Source organism: Gallinula chloropus, assembly GCF_964237585.1.
Source record: "Gallinula chloropus genome assembly, chromosome: 13".
NCBI classification, from domain to species: domain Eukaryota; kingdom Metazoa; phylum Chordata; class Aves; order Gruiformes; family Rallidae; genus Gallinula; species Gallinula chloropus.
In genome coordinates this window covers 16,119,611-16,134,741 of record NC_140098.1, presented here as the reverse complement: position 1 = coordinate 16,134,741, position 15,131 = coordinate 16,119,611, and positions in this window count along the sequence as shown.

Below are 15,131 nucleotides of genomic sequence, written 5' to 3'. Positions count from 1 at the left end.
GCCCATGCTGGTATCTATGCATGAGCATGGGTGAAGCTCACACTCTGCAAACAAGCTATCAATGCTTGCCATGGAGCAGACATCTTTTCAATGTCTGTGGAGACAGGACAAGGGGCAATGGCCTCAAGTTGGAGCACAGGAAGTTCCCCACCAATCTGGGGAAGAACTTCTTCCTGGTGAGGGAGCCCTGGGACAGGCTGCCCAGGGGGTGCGGAGTCTCCTTCTCTGGAGAGATTCCAGCCCCGTCTGGACACCGACCTGTGTGACCTGTCCTAGGGACCCTGCTTTGGCAGGGGGTTGGACCCAATGATCTCTGGACGTCCCTTCCAACCCCTGTGGTTCTGTGAGTCTGTGATTCTGTGACCCACTGGTGCAGCATTTGCAGGCTGCAGTGGGTTGCATCACTGCTCATAGTAGACAGATTCACTCTCCATGAGTTCCATACTCATGGAGAAAGCCATTTAACTTGCTGGGATGGTGTTGCTCTGACATATTAAAGCACTTTTCCAGAACTGGCTTGCAACTATCCTGTTTGGAGCATTGCAACCTGATTAAGGGCAGTTGACTAATGGGCTGAGAAACTTTCAGCTTGAAAGGGAAAAAGAACTGTGATTATCTTTCTCTCTTTTTTTTTTCAGCAATCATTTCTCGTTTCCAAATTCCCGTCTATTTCCTGGTTCCAGCACAGACGTGCCATGGGAAAACCATTTCTCACAGCGTTTGCACAAACAGGAAGCATGTGAATTTTCAAAAGAGACCCTATTTTTATGAGTTCTCCCGCTGAGTTTTGCTGACTCAAGAGACCTTGGCCAGAATTTAAATAAGCAACTTTGGAGTAACTGAACCAAACCTTCACGTTTCCAGACTGCTTATCTGCCATTCGTTTTCCAAAACAAAGCAAAGAGCCTGACTCAAAATGAAACCCTCTGCCCACAGCACTGACTTGCTAAGAGATTGGTACAGAGTTACGCTTTCCTGGGATGAGAGAAAGATCCAGGACTTGGAGAAGATATGAAGGAACCCATTTTACTGCTGAAAAATTACTAGGGAATCCCTGTTTCTTTCCACCCTTGGGAAGGGGGTCTGGCCAGCCGTCACGCCGCGCTGTCGGAAAGCATCACCTCCCTCCATCCAGACACTGCACAGACCCTGGGATGTCAAAAGCTGTCAGTCCTGAAGGGGATGTTTACTTCTGTTGATGGTAAAGAAGAGATTTGTTATCCTCTCTGAGCAACACAAGGACATGCCATCCCCTCTGATGGCTTTTTGGCTTGGCTGGGTTCTCTCAGCCTTTCTGAGGGATGGATTTCAATGCTCTCCCTCCTGGCAGGTGCTATTTGGGCACACAGAAATGAGCCCAATCCCACTGAGACCTGCCCAAGCGCTGCTCTGGGGTCTGAGGGCTGTGATTTTTATTCCCAGAGGGAAAGGGAGTCTTTCAGGCAGGTTGAAAGTGGCGGGTCCTCTGGAAAACAACTGGCTTTTTGAAGAATAAGGTGAAAGGACCTTTCTGTGGCTTAAATTCTTTACGCTAATTTTAACAACTGTTCCAACCCCTTGAAAATTGCCACTCTGAAAAAATAAACAGGGCCCATATTCAGCCGCTGAACTGGCACACAGGCTTTTCTCGGCTGCAACTGGGAATGCCTAACAGTAGCCAGCCTTATTCCTGCATGCAAAAGTAAAGGGAGAGAGGGGGAGAAGGAGGGAAAGGAAGAAAAAGAAAGGAGAGGAGAGGGAGAGGAGAGGAGAGGAGAGGAGAGGAGAGGAGAGGAGAGGAGAGGAGAGGAGAGGAGAGGAGAGGAGAGGAGAGGAGAGGAGAGGAGAGGAGAGGAGAGGAGAGGAGAGGAGAGGAGAGGAGAGGAGAGGAGAGGAGAGGAGAGGAGAGGAGAGGAGAGGAGAGGAGAGGAGAGGAGAGGAGAAGAAAAAGAAAAAAGAAAAGAAAAGAAAAGAAAAGAAAAGAAAAGAAAAGAAAAGAAAAGAAAAGAAAAGAAAAGAAAAGAAAAGAAAAGAAAAGAAAAGAAAAGAAAAGAAAAGAAAAGAAAAGAAAAGAAAAGAAAAGAAAAGAAAAGAAAAGAAAAGAAAAAAGAAAAGAAAAGAAAAGAAAAGAAAAGAAAAGAAAAGAAAAGAAAAGAAAAGAAAAGAAAAGAAAAGAAAAGAAAAGAAAAGAAAAGAAAAGAAAAGAAAAGAAAAGAAAAGAAAAGAAAAGAAAAGAAAAGAAAAGAAAAGAAAAGAAAAGAAAAGAAAAGAAAAGAAAAGAAAAAAAGAAAAGAAAAAAGAGAGAGAAGGAAGAAAGCTACTGCGGGCTAATTGGCCCACCATTGGATTGGGCTGCTGACATCGGCTTGGTTTTAAGTTACATGTAAGCAAGTGAAACGGTATATAAATAATAGCAGGGGTAGAGCTACAGTGGAAAAGCCAGCCAGTGTCTGTCTGACTTGATGTTCTGTTATTCATCAAGTCCCAGCGTGGTTTGTGTCATTTGAGGCATGCTCAGCAGGAACCAGTGAGCTTCCCTTGTAAAGCACCCACCAGCCCACCATCGTGACATGCTGGGAAGGGCTCTGTCATCCCAAGTGGCATCACTGAGTCAGGAAAATGCCCAGACAAGGGGGTCCCTTAATTTATAACTCTCAGTGAAGCTGCTCTGCAATGAGCTCCAGCTGGGGAGAGCCCATCCTCATCGGTCCCCAGGACCAGGGTGAGATGGCTTGATGGACACAGTTTGGAATTTGTGTTGGGCAGGAGTGGCTTTGTTTCAGGAATGGCTTTCAGAAAGGCTGAAAAATAAGTGAACATCTCCACACACCTAGTGTCCCAGCAAGGAGATCTTTGCATCCTTCTGCTTTTTCCCAGAGACCCTCCAGAGCAGAGCCCTGATCGACCTACTAGAGATACTCATGTAGCTGAACCCAGAAAAGGATTTGGAGGGGAAACACCCCAAAATTGGGGCAATCCTGAAAGCATGGCATGGGACACGGCCCCATGGACCAAACCCATGTGTCTATACAACCTCGCCATACTTCAATGTCCATAGAGGATAATGAAAGGGGACTTTGAAGGCATAAAGCAAGAAGACTGAATGGAATCCTGAGCTATTTTGGTGTCAAAAACCATCTTTCAGCCCAGCCAGCCCAACTGCACGTGATGACCACAGGATAATGTCTGTGCACCAGGCAGAGGTCACTTCTCTGAGCAGTCAGGAGGTTTTTACCTGCGCATCTGCCTGCAACACAGGGTAAGTTTAGGTTATTTTCTAACTTGACTAGTGGGAGAATTTCAAACACCACTCTGGGCAAAATCCTAAAAGGCAAATTGAAGCAAAAAGCCTTACCACACAGAATGACTGCAAGCACAAGTTTGTTTTAAGGTTTTACTACCAGGGCGTGTTCTGTTACGTTGGAAACTCTCCAATCATCCAATGGCCACAGCGCAAGGAGGAGACGAAAAAGAATCCTTATGGGGTTGTTGAGCCAATAGTTATTTGCCATAAATAAAATCCAAGCCTGGTCCCAAGCCTAACATTGCAAGCTTGTCCTGGCAGACATGGTGTTACATCACAAACACAATTATGTCATGTTGTAACTTGAAGCCACCAGCTAGGAAGCCTGAGACAGCATCTCAGGGATGTGGGATGCAGGGCACAACCAGCTGATTCACCAGCCATAACCCAGAGCAATCCAAGTGCTGAGATGTGTTACCGACATACAGGTGATGGGTGGAAAATAGAGGAAAGCAAATTGCTCTCCCAGCAGAGCACAGCTCCAAGGCTGGTTGCACTGCAAAGTCCAGTCTGGAAGAGGTTTGAGCTACTGGTGTCCATCATGCAAAAAAGGTGTAGATTTGAGATAACTGAGTGGTGCAACTGCTACAGCTCAACAGGAACAAGAGAGCAAGTACTGTCATATGATGGTTAGATCACCCATTTTGGGGTCTTTTTTTTTCCACTTCACTAATTGCTGAAGTCCATTGGCTCATGGAGACCTGTAACAAATGTCCTGGGTGATGCTGTGTGTCTTAACCTGGAGTCCAGAAAGCACCTGAGAATAACCTCAACCTGATTTAAACTTCTTTTTTTTTTTTTTAACATGAGTTCTTATTGGAAATTATAATGATTTAGAAAGCCCCATGGATCAGCACAAAAAAGGAGATGGATCAATACTGGAAAGTGCCTAAGGAGCAGGCTGGATTTCAGTGGAAAAAGCCCAAGTGACCACATAGGTCAGCATTGACACATGATACCACATTACTGTGTGTGAGCAGGCACGTGCTGAGAGTGCACACCATTGTGCCTAAAACTCACATCTAAAAAGTCCAGGCTTCAAAAAGATATTTTTGGGTTTTGTTTTTTTTTAAAAAGAGGGGGAATAAAGAAAAAGAAATATTTGGGCAACTGGAAGGAATTATTCTTTCTTCCATACCCTGGGCTCTATTCATAAATCATCCCTAATTTTTAGATGTCTAGAACAATGTTACCATTTGATGAAATAAAATATCGAACCTGTGTGACTTCATCTTTTATCTGAAGAGTTCTGTACACTTGGTCATGTTCCTGAGCCACATTTGTTCTGCAGATATTTAGAACAAACCTGACATTTTATAGACTTCCTTCTGCTTGTGCATGTGGTGGAGACAGTTGTTTGGATTAGCACGATCAAAAAATTTAACACAGCCTTTCAAGATCCCATTTTCATCTGGATTTGCACAACACATAAGAGAGCATTATGCCAAAAATATGTTTTTGGAAAACACATACACTTTGTTGTGACTGTTTGTAACTGGTAAAATCCTAGGATGCCCTGATTACCATGACCTGTGTGCTTTCATACAAGCCTAAGATATAAAAGTACTGTATACAAATGAAAACCGTTAGCTTTCATACCACATGTGTTGTACTCATGCCAGTGGGAAATGACAGAGAATGTACAAGGTCATGGTTTACTAAAAATATAAAAGTTTAACATGTGGTGTTAATAGAACACACAACAGGGGTCACTGGTACAATGGAAAATCATTCATTTCCAATGGCAGGCCAAGTAATTCACTAGGAAAGAACATTTGAAAATGTGTTACTTATATCTCTCTCTTTCTGTTCTTTATGATGAGTTTTAGGGGGGGGGGAAGCAAAATTACTACCAACATAAATGCATAAATAATAGATGCAGTTCAGATTTCAACTGTGCCCATATTATCCAAGCACATAAGCCCTGCTGGAGCTGGCAAAATTGTCCTAGTGAGTGCAGGATCAACATTGTACCCCTGCCTGCCTCCCATATATTTAACTGGAAGTAAGCACTAAACACCCCCCAGGACGTGTTTAAACCTTGATCGCTGTGTCATCAGTTGTTGAGGTGCCTCAGCCCAAAACTGAGCACCACAAAACCCCTGCCCAACTACTGCCTAAGCCAGGATGTGCATCAGCCCAGCAGGAATCTGTGCTTCCAGCAGTACATGTCATGAGTGCAGGGATTTCTCTGCACAGACCTGGCACCAAGGTCCCACCAGAAATTACAAAGTTGGTGTCACTATCTACATCTCAACTCATCATAGAATCATGGATGGTGTGGGTTGGAAAGGACCTCAAAGCCCATCTATTTCCAATCCCCTGCCATGGGCAGGGAAACCCTCCACCAATCCCACGGTGTCCAAAAACCCCATCCAACCTGGCCTTGAAACCAGCGACAGACCCAGCTTCTCTGGACACCCTGTGCCAGGGTCTCCCCACCCTCACAGCAAGGATTTCTTCCTAATACCTCATCTAAATCTATCATCTTTTAATTTAAACCCGTTCCCCCTTGTCCTATCACTACAGTCCCTGATACACAGTCCCTCTCCAGCTTTCGTGTAGGCCCCATTTAGGTACTGGAAGACTGCACATCATCTGTTTGTGTTCCCCAGAGCAACATGCCAGGCTGAGCCTCACACAGGCAGTAGCTCCAGGGTAAGGTGACAATGTCCTCTCCTTTTGCTGGTGACATACAGCCAGTGAGTGCTCAAGATCCTCTCTTGCAGGGGGTGGCCACCCTCCCTCCCCACATCTCCTGGGACCACTGCAGCCCCCAGTATGTGTATGTGCTGCTGTTGGTCCTCTCAGCCCCATCATACTGGCCATGCCAGACCCGGCGCTTCAGCATCCCAAATTATCTGGGGGAAAAATAATTAGAAACAAAAGCTACAGAGTTGCTTGTTAAAGCTGATAGATAAGTCTGTGACATGAAGCTATGCTGGCCGCTATGGGTGATGCTGCCAACATGATGCCAGCTCTAAGGAGTGCATCACTGGAAGAACTGATGCAACACCAGACCAGGAGCATCCCAAACCAGCCTGTCACACAGCACCAGCTCCAGCTCTGCCTTCACCTGCCTCTCCCACCATGCTGCACGCTGCTCCATCAAGCAGCTTTGGCCTAAAGAGAGCAGCAGGTGAAACTGTTTTTCTTTCCTTCACTCCCTTGCTGAAAGTGTTTTTGCTTCTGGGTTGGCTCAGTCCATTTATGTAACATGCATCTCCCTGTCTGAATAGTCAAGCTGATTGAAAACATGTTTTAACTGGCTGTCCTTCCCCTCCTGTCTCCTGGTGTTGCTGCCGAAGGCTCCGGTGCGTGCTCTGTAGAGCTGCCTGGCACGAGCACCTGGCAGAGATGTTTTATGCTTTTCAAGTGAGAATGGCCATGGTCAAGCTAGAAAAAGTGTTGGAAACCATCTATCAGCTGGACCATGGAGACCTATCCCTGGCGCTTCCTCGATGCCTTGCTTTTGTAGGACTTGGTTCAAGCTGCCACCAGGGTTTTGTAGGTCAAATCATGAAACTGTTTGCCTTCCCCTGGGAACTCCAGAAAGAAACACAAGCAGGGCTGTGGGTTGATTTGTGCCCATCTACATCACCCATGGTGTCACTAAAGTTTATGGGATTCCTCCAGGCTGACTCAGTCAGAGGATCATTGAAATAATCCAGTGAGAAACATGGTATAAAACCCACAATGGAGCAATTAAACTGAGCAGAGAGATGGAAAGATGGATCAGAAGGAAATTTATGCTGGGCATTAAAAAATATGACATGAGGGCTATGCATGTCGTCCCCTAAAAACAACTGTAAGGGTTTGTGTCACCTTCTGACTGGAAAAGGCTTCATTAGAAATGTTCTCTATCTTATCTCCCACAGCTTTGCTGATGTCATTGGATAAAGACACTGGTTTTCCCTCCCTTTGAGTGGCAAATGTCAGTGTGAAATGAATCTTTCATACACAAACGTGCGTTCAACACATCCTCAGTGCTGCGACGAACAGCTTGACATAAAAAATCTTACAGGACATAGTACACTCATAATAAATTCCTAAGAGATGATATTAGCTGACTGTTGGAAAGCCAGCTGCATTACGACACATTAAGCTCAGCATAAAAGATGCTATTTAGTGAGATTCCATTGAAATACTATGGATAATGTGATATGCCATGTTTGGGGTTTTCTTTTATACCCATTTTTTTTTAAAGCCCAGTTTTCTGACATTTGAAATTAGCTATAGAGGTTACTCTGCATAGGATACATAGCAGCCTGTTCACCGGGGTTTGGGATCACTGGGAAGCCTGATGAAGTTGGAGGAGTCATTCCACCGGCCCCAGTGATGTGTCAATGCATCTGTGGAAACACTGAGGAGAAAGAAGAGTAAATGACTGTAGGACATAGAAGAGTGAAGTAGCTCAGAATATTGTTTTACAAACTTCTGTCCTAGCCTTGAGCTGTCCCAACCTGTGTGAAACTGCAGTGTCCTGTGGGTTATTACAGCTCAGCTGATGGCTGGTAACCTGCTACCCCCACCCCACCCCCAACAGCTTGCAACCACATAAACCCACCCTGATGTCACATTAAACAAGTTCAAAAAGGAGGAGATAATCTTCTTCTGTGGCTCCATATACGTTTACAGTGGTTTCTCATCTGCTAACAAGAAAACTTCCTTATTTTCCTCAGGAGCAAAGGCAGTACGTGCTGCTGATGCAGTGGATTAAGAAGGGGAAAAAAAGTCTATTTTAAAATAAAGAACTAAAGCAAGTTTCTTGCAGATACACTCATGTGTATGCTCAGGGAGACAGATACCCTGGCAACTATCATGGGGACATTTTTAGAAACTGTCTTAATTATCTGGCCCAGTGTTTTGTTATGACATGTAGCTAAGAGTAGGGAGAGATGCGGTTTCTTTGTCCTCTGCCAAACCCTCTGATTCTCACTGTTTGCTTTGTTAATTTAAAAAGTAAGTAACAATTTTAAGAAGTTACCCCTATGATCAAATACAACTGATAGTCGTATCCTCTGCTGGCACGGGCTCTTGCTATGGAACCAGATGTGTGTGGGGCTGTGGGGAAGGAGAGGAGGGAAGGAGCAGAGGAGAGGATGCGCGAGGCACTGAACTGAAAGAGCTTCCTCCTGCAATCCTCCCTCTCCACTGCCTGATTCCTTTTATGTGACTGATTACATTTAAATAAATGATTTCATATAAATACCAGCTTAATGATTTGGGCTATGTGCCTTCTACATTGTATCTGTTGGGATATTCCCCTATAAATGGGGGGATATGAGGAATGTGAAACATCTGAAAAACCCAGGCAGGTGAGCATTAGTACTTTCAGAAAGTTTTCCTATTGTTAGATTAATTTCTATACAAGCCTCAGGCAGGCATATTGCAATGTAAATCACTATTTACATCCATATTAGGAGAAAAACAAAGCAAAAAAAAAGGACTGGTATAAAGCCTCTATAGAATAAAGCATACATAAGGGGATTATATTATCATAAAAAGCTGTTTTCTCTTCAGATCATTCTGAGACAAGCTTTTAAGTAGCAGAGCTGCAGGGATGGAGCACCCAGTGATGACATGATGCCTCTCTAATCCTGGCAAGCCCTCAAAATGCAGCAGACCAAGGGGAGATACTCAAGTGTCTCCGTATTTAATTGGGATCAGGGCTACAATCCAGGCTAAAAAGTTTGTCTGTTTCATGCTGGGCTGTTACAGGATTTATTTGCATCTAATATCTCCTTAAAAAGCTGGGTTTAGGTAGGATAAATCTGTAGAAGAAAAGAGCAATGGGAACTCAGCTACACCCCTCAGAAACAAATCACACCAGGGCCTGAGTGGGGCTGCAAATCAGTCAAGTAATTGACAGCAAATTAATAAATGGCATCTGATGGGGAAGAAGGAGCCTGTAAAACACAGCTCCAACCAAGCTGCTCATTGCAGCTGGGGAAGGCAGTGGGACAGGTTCAACACCAGGTTACTTTCCCACACATCATGTTCTCTGTTTGCGCAGACGGGTCCGTCTGTCTGCATCTATATTTAACTAGTCCAGAAACAAAGCGAGATAACCAGGTTAAGGTTAGCGCTGGGGGTACATGTGCGCCTGTGTCAAAGAGGGTATCCTGATTACATAATGCTTTCCTGTTGGAGCAATTAGGAGAGACATGCTGAGATTTATAGACGTCTAATCATCGCAGACATTCTCAGCTCCCTATCCAAGGGACAGAGCCTGGAGGGGTTTTTTGCCAGATTCCCATTTCCACCACTTTTTTTTACAGTTGCAAAATCAGATTAAAAAAAAAAAATGAGATGAATGCAGAGGCTCCTGGTAAGAGAGAGCGAGATGGCTGCTGGCATTTTTATTTGCAGCTTACTTACATGGACTTTGTTTATGTGTTGCTCCACTTTAAACAAACTCTCTCTCTGTCTTTTCCTGACAAGAGCTGTCTAGATGGAAACAGAGATCCAGCCAGCCCTGCTCTCACTGGGTGCCGTTGTACCTCTCTGGGAAAGGATGAGGCAACACAAGCCACTTTTAGCCCATTAGTACATGTGAAAAAGATGAAAACTGGCCTTGACACAAATTAAGTCGGGCAAACCAGAAATCTGGCTGGCTGTAGCCAACGTGGCAACGGAGCAAAAGCCTCGGAAGATGTGGAGAGTTAGGGCTCTGACTCACAGACGGAGCAGATTAAACTCAGGCTTCCCACAGCTTCCTGCCCTGCCCCGTTTTAAAGTCTCCCTCCTCCACAGCACGGACACTTCAGCTGCTGTGGGACAAATCCCTGCCCGGCACCACAAGCAAACCCTGGCCATTTGAGAAAGGCATTAGCATGGCACCTGCCCCTGTACCATTCCCATTTTTGTCCCATTTTGGACTGTGGGGAAACTGAGGCATGAAATAACTTTGCCAAATGTTTTTTAAAAGACTCCTTAGGTGCTCAAAGCTGTATTTCAAAGTCACCATACAGGCATCTACCTGTGAGGAAATTCAGATGACTCATGGAAGCATCTTAACATGGAGCTAGGAACAGGGTTTTAGGCATCATTTTCTTCAACCCCTTCCTCCCATAACTTGCCTCTTGTACTGTGGTGGAGCGTGGATGTGAGTGACAGTGTGAATATGTCACTACAAGCAGGGTGGGAAGAGTGCTTTCTCTCCATTTTCTTAGCCCAGCTGAACACAAGCTAATGAGAAGTCCAGGTCTGACATCTCTCAACACCAGCAATCAGGTATAATCTCAGGCTTGAGAAGAATGATTAGTAATTACATGTAGATTTAGTTATCACAGTTAAAGATCTCAGTGACTGTGAATTGCAGCCCCAGTTCGCAGCCAAGAGCATCAATGCAAGTTAAAATTGATGGTGGTGAGCATTAACATGGGACCGTGCTTCAGATAGGAGCCATGGGGTGGCAGGGGCAGGAATAAACTCAACCCACACACAGATACTCATGGTCATGAGGATTTTCCCTTTGCAGGTTGCTCTCAGAAATCCATGGTGCCGCAACGTTCCTTTCTGGGGTGTTTCCTACTTACCACCATTTAGCATCTGCCAAACTATTGAGATGTGATTTAATTTCTCATCTATAGGGTCTGGGCATTAGAATTCTACTTCAGTGCTGAAAAGTTCAGGGTAAGCCAAGAGGTTCCTGGAACCCAACAGTTAATGAGGAAAAGTTGTCTTGGCAAGAGAAATGGTCTCATAGGCTGGTTCGAATATATTAAAGGTGAAATGTTTTGCAGTGGGAAGGATGCTCTTTCCAGCTCAAGCTTTTAAGGTTGAGTTTCCTGATTTGCATTCTTTTGAAAGCATAGATAAAAGCTTGGAGTCATTTCTGCTTCCTCTGCTATTTTGAAAAATCCAGGGGCTAGTGTGTAGATGCTGAGGGGTGTATTGGCACACACCAAAAAAATAGAAGATTAAGGAGAGGAAAAATAAGATAAAAAGCAGGAAGAAATTAAGAGTTTGGATGTTCCTCTGATTTGAAGGCTAGTCACTTACCACCATTGTGAACAAGGTCTCCTGTCCTGCACCTCTATCATGCCATCGACTGCAATGTTTCATCAGGGAAATGTGAAATAACAGTGCTGTTCAGACCAACTGATATCGGTGGAAGAAGGTACCCTGGTGAGCTCCTTCCCATCTTGAATATCTCTTGGCTGCCTCTTTTGCCACATTTTATCTTTCCACGTGCAGCTGGTGCAGAGGAGAGCATCTCACCCATGCCTAAGCCAGAGGGCATCCTGTTGTCTTCAGGAGGCTCCTGGAGTTTGTTAAGGAGAGTGACTAGCAGGGCAGTCACTTCTGGAGGAAAGCCATCTCTTTAAATCATTGCCACTTACTGTGCAGCGTGAGAGTCCCTCCTGCCCATTTTCACACTCATGGTGGAATAGGATAAGTCATAATCCTGCTTTCCAGCCTGCTTGTTTGTCTCCCTTCTCTCCGAGCAGCCGCTCTCCGCCGCCTGCCTTTGAAGTGTATCTGAGCTCCTAGTAGCTATAAGATGACACTTAAGTTACACCTCTCCTGCATTCTTATCTCTGTCAGCGGTCTTTGAATCGCTGACACATTGGCAGCCCGATGGCCCTTCTGGTGAGGGGGTTGTCCCCTGCATGACCTTTGGGTTTCTGAAGAAGACACCTGAAACCCCAAATGGAAGGGATCAGAGGAAGGGGGAATCCCACCTCTTCTTCATCAGCTGCCAAAGAGCCGTCTCCCCTTCCACAGGAAACAGCATCTGTCTTATCTCTTTATTTGTCTCCCTTTCTTAAACTTTTCTTTTAGACATAGGACCTTTTGAAATTGCTCCTTGTTTTTCCTTCTTTCCCGATGCATCTTTGAACCCACTCTCTCCTTCAAGAAAACAGCATTACGAAAGGGAGGGTTGCTAGAAGGAAGAAGGTCGTGCTGCTGCTAGTGGTCCAGAATAAAAATGAAGCCCCAGAAAATGACTTTTTTGGTCAGCTACAAGAACCTGGGGTAAAAACCAGGCAGCACTGTTACTGCAAAAGGCAGGTTTCCCCACTTGTTACATGCTTTTTTTCATATTCCTGTGAATACCACTAAAAAGGAGCAGCATACTAATAACGTAGTTATTAAAATAAACAAAAGCCCTAAATCTCCACTCTACTTTGGATAATGCTGTTTGAACATCAAAGAGCATCTGCCCCTCCCCATCTAAGTCTTCACCTCCACTCATTTCTCATTCTCACCCCTCAGTGTTACACAGATAATAAATTGGGACTTTATCCACATGTAATTTAGATATTTTATAGTGTTTTCCAGTATGAATGGAGCAGTCCCAGAAAGAGCACTCAGCCTGGTACCTCCTCCCAGAAAAGTCCACTGCTGTTACTCATAGTGGACAGAAGTAGAAGTGATGGCACTGTGGTGCCTGCAGCTTTTTCTCCCCACATCCCAGACTTGGATTCGCTGAGAGCCAATAGCAGAAGGTCCCCTGAGCAGTGAGGGGCACCATGGAACTCGTGTATGTGTCAGATAGTCTTGGTCAGCACCATGCAAACCCACCACTCAGGGCTTCTCTTAGCTTTCTTACCTGGACAGAAAAACAAGGAAGCCCTCATTTCTCCTCAGATGACCAGTTCACTATTGAAAATCTGCTGCCAGCACCATTCCCCCTTCTCAACGTCCTGTTTCTCTCTCCTCAGCTACAGACCCGCAGCCCCATTTGCATTTGTGCTTTTTCAGCCCTGTAACGAAGACCAGAAGGGTTGCTGTGATGGACAGAACTAGTTCAGCTCTTGCTGGATTTTGATGAAAGGCAATTTGATTTCCACAGCCAAGTTATTTAATGAGCCTCTAAAATTACAGCCACAAATTATGCACATACAAAACTATGCATTTGTGCACTGAAGAGGCAAGATTTCCAAAACAGGAAGCCATTGGTCTGCATTAAAAGAAAAACCCCTGCCTGCATAGCTGGTTCCCCATGTCAATGCATATAATTATTCAGCCTGCCTAGCTAAGGCAGAGGATTGAATGCACAATGGCTCTATAGGTGCCTACCCAGCCATTTTCATGTTACAGATGTCTCCTGATGTGTTTATACACCCATTTGCTGAGACTGTACATGCAGGTTTATGCCTGGAGCAAGGAAGGACAGAGTTCCCACCACGCAAGAAAGATGGGCACCTTTCTGGGGTAACGTTACCTTAACCCAACTCCCTCCTCCTTCCACTCTCAAGGATTCAACACCTGCTTAGCCAACTATTTGCAAAATATCTGGAACATCCATAAATCCTCAAACAGCACCAACTGCCTTTGTGGTTGAATGGAAAGAAGATGCGTGTACATAAGCCATGCAGTTACTCACTCGTTCGTTTATTGATGTGGCTGCAGCACCCATCACAGTGCATTGTCTGCTCAGCCAGGAAGCATCCTCCAAGTCCCAGCTTTGAGGCTGGCTGTGATCTGTTGCCCCTGTACTTGGCATGTGCCCCTGTACTCAACATTGGTGAGGCCACACCTCGAGTGCTGGTTCCAGTTCTGGGCTCCTCACCATCAGAAGGACATGGAGGTCCTGGAGCGAGTCCAGAGAAGGGCAACCAGGCTGGGGAAGGGGCTGGAGGGCAAATCCTCTGAGGAGCAGCAGAGGGAGTTGGGGGTGTTCAGTCTGGAGAAGAGGAGGCTGAGGGGAGACCTTCTCACCACCTACAACTACCTGAAAGGAGGTTGTAGAGAGGTGGGCGATGGTCTCTTCAGCCAGGTGACAGGACATAGGAAAAGGGGAAATGGCCTCAAGCTGTCCCAGGGCAGGGTCAGAGCAGATATTAGAAAAAAAAAATTTACTGAAAGAGTTGTTGTGATGTGGAACAGGCTGCCTAGGGAGGGGCTGAGTCACCTTCCCTGGATGTGTTTAAAAAAAGGGTAGATGAGGTGCTCAGGGATCTGGTTTAGCACAGGACATGAACGGTTGGACTTGATGATCTTAAAGGTCTTTTCCAACCTTGTGATTCTGTGATTCTGAGATGAGATGGCAGAGAGATGGGGACCTCCGTTTCAATATGTAAGTCAAGTTGTAGTAAAGGCAGAGAGCAGAGGTGCATGCCTCCCATATGAAATGACTTTAGATAAATACACCCCATCTTTCACTCTTGCTCAGCAGTTAAAACCAGCTGCAGTCAAGTAGGGGTTTAATAACTTCTTGCCTTATCTCTTCATCTACTCACTTTCTTTTTATTCAGCTCCAAAGGACTGATTTGCCCTTAATTATAATATGTCCTTTTTCTCCTCTCAGTTTAACTCATTTAGTGTCTTTTTTTCTTTATCCTTTTTTTTTTCCTTCTGGCATTACAACAGAAGCCCACTGAACACTGACCTGTTATCTTAAACGTGCTGGCAACCTCACATCAGATCATTTCCCACCCTACCTTGTGACCATCCCTTGCTTCTTTCTTCAGCCCCTCAGAGAAGCAAGATTTCACTAAGCCAAAGACAAGACTCTTGCATGGTTTTTCAAACCTTGACTACCCTCCCCTGCTCAGTTAAAACTGCTCTCACAGAACGATTTTGGAATAGCTGTCAGAAGGGGTTATTTTCTAATTCCACAAAGCTTGAGAAACTGCCTAGGAATAGTGGGAAAATTAATCAGTTTTCTGTTCTCAAAGTAATTTTTGCAGCAGAGAAAGGAGGTGCTCAACTCACAGACCTACAGATGACAGCTGTCTTCTCCAGAGACCACTGGAAGCATGACGAATACTACAGAGCAGCATATATTAACCTCATAGTGCTGTCTCCAGCACTCTTGCTCCACTTCAGTTTCCAGAAACTCCAGAGCCGTGAGTTTCTGTTTTAACTCTTGGAAAACCCTCTGCAGTTCCAT